This window comes from Pan paniscus, chromosome 6 (genome assembly GCF_029289425.2).
Source record: "Pan paniscus chromosome 6, NHGRI_mPanPan1-v2.0_pri, whole genome shotgun sequence".
Lineage (NCBI taxonomy): Eukaryota > Metazoa > Chordata > Mammalia > Primates > Hominidae > Pan > Pan paniscus.
The window spans coordinates 17565330-17569244 of NC_073255.2; the positions used below are offsets into that span (position 1 = coordinate 17565330).

Below are 3915 nucleotides of genomic sequence, written 5' to 3' on the forward strand. Positions count from 1 at the left end.
CTACAGGCACGTGCCACCACACCTGGATAATTTTGTTGTTGTTGTTGTTGTTGTATTTTTTTTAGTAGAGACGGGGTTTCATCGTGTTAGCCAGGATGGTCTCGATCTCCTGACATCGTGATCTGCCCGCCTCAGCCTCCCAAATTGCTGGGATAACAGGCGTGAGCTACCGTGCTCGGCCCACACCTGGCTAATTTTTGTATTTTTAGTAAAGACGGGATTTCACCATGTTGGCCAGGCTGGTCTCAAACCCCTGGCCTCATGATCTGCCCGCGTTGGCCTCCCAAAGTGCTGGGATTACAGGCATGAGCCACTGTACCCCACTGACTTTTGTTTTTGAATTTTTAGCTCAACACATTTAAGATCCTCGAGACATGACTATTATTACTTTTTGCATATTTATCCTTTCTGTACTAATTTTTTTTCTTTAATCTCTAGAGGTTCATTAGAATTAAAATCTAGCAAAACTTTAATTTTGGGATCTGTGTTCATTTTTCTTCTGTCTGAAGAACTTACTTTAGTATTTTCTCAGTACAGATTCTAAATACAGATTCTTTCCTTTTTGGTTTCTGAAAAGATTTATTTAGTTTTACTTTTAAGTGATATTTTCACTGTGTACAGAATTTCAAGGTTGGCATTCATTTTCTTTTAGTACAGTTGATTCTTGAACAAGGAGGGCATTAGGAGCACTGACCCCTACACAGTTGAAAATCTGTGTGTACCTTTTGACTCCCTTAATTTTTTTTTTTTTTTTTTTTTTTTTGAGATGGAGTCTCGCTCTGTCGCCCAGGCTAGAGTACAGTGGTGTGATCTCAGCTCACTGCAACCTCCTCCTCCCGGGTTCAAGCAATTCTCCTGCCTCAGCCTCCTGAGTAGCTGAGACTACAGGCAGGCACCACCATGCCCAGCTAATTCTTGCATTTTTAGTAGAGACGAGGTTTCACCATGTTGGCCAGACTGATCTCGAACTCCTGACCTTGTGATCCACCTACCTCGGACTCCCAAAGTGCTGGGATTACAGGCGTGAGCCACCGTGCCTCGCCCACTACCTTAAAATGTAACCACTAATAGCCTACCATTGGCCAGAAGTCTTACTGATAACAAAGAGAAAATTAACACATAATTTGTATGTTATTTGTATTATATGCTGTATTCGTACAATAAAGTAAGCTAGAGAAAAGAAAATGGTATTGAGAAAATCATAAGGAAGAGAAAATAGATGACATAAGTACTGTACTGTATTGATTGATACTGTAAGGTTATGTCATCTGTTTACAAGATGAATAGTCTGCCTGAAATACAGCTTCAGACCTCAATCTATGGTGTATATCCAGATTTTCAACTTTTCCTTTTAATGTCATAACTTTTCTCTGCTTTTTGAGCGCTCTTCCAGCACCACTTGGGGCACTTCATATGATTCCCATGTTTCTTATTCAAGGTTTAGGGTATTGCAGTAGACATGGTGAAAAACAAGTGAGAACCGTGAGGGATCACTTTTTACTGCAATACGCAATTGACTGGAGAGACAACTGCTCACACGGTAATGATTAGCGTGACATGACTTTTTTTTTTTTTTTTTTTTTTTGAGCCAGAGTCTTACTGTCACCCAGGCTGGAGTGTAGTGGTACAGTCTCGGCTCACTGCAACCTCCGCCTCCCAGTTTCAGGTGATTCTCATGCCTCCGCCTCCCGTGTAGCTGGGATTCCAGGAGTGCGTCACCATGCCCGGCTAATTTTTGCATTTTTTGCTAGAGATGGGATTCCCCCTTGTTGGCCTCTACCCACCTCAGCCTCCCAGAGTGCTGGGATTACAGGTGTGAGCATGACACAACATTTTAAGTGGATACTCACAACACTTGAGCTCACTGCAATAGCCACAGCAGGTGGCTACGAAATTGTTACAGTAGTAAGATGTGTACTACAGTGAATTTTATGCAATTATGATTGAATACGGCATCTTTATTTTTGTTTACATTTCTGTCAACAGCAAGTGGTGTCATGTATGGTCTGTAAATGTGTGAGGGAAAGTTTTGGTAAATTTTAACTTTTTATAAAAGATGTGTATATTTTAGGATGGTAAATAAGAAAATAGACTATGTCTACATATATTTTATGCATTCATGACACACCTTTTTAAAAGTTTTTTGCTTTTCTAGGTGATGCAGTTCATCTGTGAGTTTTTCAATTTGCTCCGAATCTCCAAAAATTTTTCTAATATATTTTCTTAAAAAAATCTGCCAAAGTATGTCAGGAGAGTGGGGAAAAAAATTCAAAGTATTTTTGAGAAAGTGAGCTATCCTCTCAACAACAATAATCACAGACAGAAGATTTCTGTGACAAAATGTGTGGGGATTTCTCCTCACCAGCAAGCAAGCAAGCCATCAGTTCTGCAGCACAAACCACCTAGGTGTCCTCCAATTCAAGTCAATTCTCACACTATTTTCCTGCACATAAGACCACAGGTTGAAGCCAGGTGCGGTGGCTCACACCTGTAATCCCAAGACTTTGGGAGGCTGAGGCAGGTGGATCACCTGAGGTCAAGGGTTCAAGACCAGCCTGGCCAATGTGGTGAAACCCCATCTCTACTAAAAATACAAAAATTAGCTGGGCACGGTGGCAGGCGGCTATAGTCCCAGCTTCTTAGGAGGCCGAGGCAGGAGAATTGCCTGAACATGGGAGGCAGAGGTTGCCGTGAGCCGAGATGCACCATGGCACCCCAGCCTGGGCGACAAGAGTGAAACTCTGTCTCAAAAAGAAAAAAAAAACACAGGTTGAGGGCTCAGTGCCCAAGACCACCCCTGACCCTCATCAGTCACAAGTCTGGGCCTGTGGAACTTCTGACCTGCCAGCTTCAATGTGGAGTTTCCACACCCTCTCTTTGGGTTTGATTAATTTGCTAGAGTGGCTCGCAGAATTCAGGGAAACTGAATATATGTTTATAAGTTTATTTCCTTGCTTTTTTTTTTTCCTCCTGCTTTTGTTGCACCCTTCAAGGAAAGAGGCCACCATAAGGCCGAGCTGAGATACCAAGGGGACCTTCTCTCTCTCTTCCCATTGCAAAAGTCACACAAGTGAAGCCAGGTGTAACTATACATAGCTGAGAGAGTTATTTACTGGTTTATTACAAAGGATGTTACAAAGGATGTAGGTGAAGAAATTCACAGGGCAAGGTATAGGGGAAGAGGTTCAGGGTGTCCATGCCCTCCCTGACCACCAGCCTCCAGGAGCCTCCAATGTGTTCAGCTATCCAGAAGCTCTTGAAACCCAGTCTTCTTGTGTCTTTTATGGAGGCTTCATTGGATAGGCAAAATCGACAGCTGTGTAGAAATGTGATTAGACACAAAACGTATGATCTAATAGCAATAGGCTGAGTGGGAAAACCCAGCAAGGTCTATCTGTTCAGATTCTTTTTGTCCTCTCTCTGCTGCATTCTTTCCTCCAGGGAATGGGGCAGGACCTCTTCTGAAATGGGTGTCTTATGACCTACAATCACATAAGTCAGAGAATTTCTTTATGGCCAGCTCTAAGACAGAAAGGCAGGGAAGATTTCTGACTTTGGAAGAGGAGGAGCAGATGAAAGGAGGCAGGAGGTAAGAGAGATTCTGTTTTCTGAGGCCTGTTATCTGAGGTTTTAAGTGCCCCAACATTATAACTAAAGACTGTAACAAGGGATATGGGAGTTATAAGCCAGGAACTATGGACAAAAGCCCATATATATAGATATTATAAAATCTATTTATATATATCTCATAATATCACACATGTCATTCTATTTTCTTCTTGTTTCCATTGTTTTTGTTGGGAGGTCAGCTGTTGGTCTAATTTTTGCTCTTGTGAAGGTAGTATGTCGTTTATTCTCTGGTTGCTTATAAGATTTTTCTATGTTTTTAGCTTTTGCAGTGGGACTATGTGTCTA

At 41.9% G+C, this 3915-nt stretch overlaps 1 non-coding gene across 1 annotated transcript; it reads right to left on the minus strand.

The window, feature by feature from the left end:
- Positions 1-2974: 2974 nt before the first annotated feature.
- LOC112440568 (small nucleolar RNA SNORA64/SNORA10 family) lies at positions 2975-3106 on the minus strand. Its single transcript, XR_003028598.1, has one exon. It is a non-coding gene; the product is annotated as a small nucleolar RNA SNORA64/SNORA10 family (small nucleolar RNA).
- Between the last annotated feature and the right edge of the window lie 809 nt (positions 3107-3915).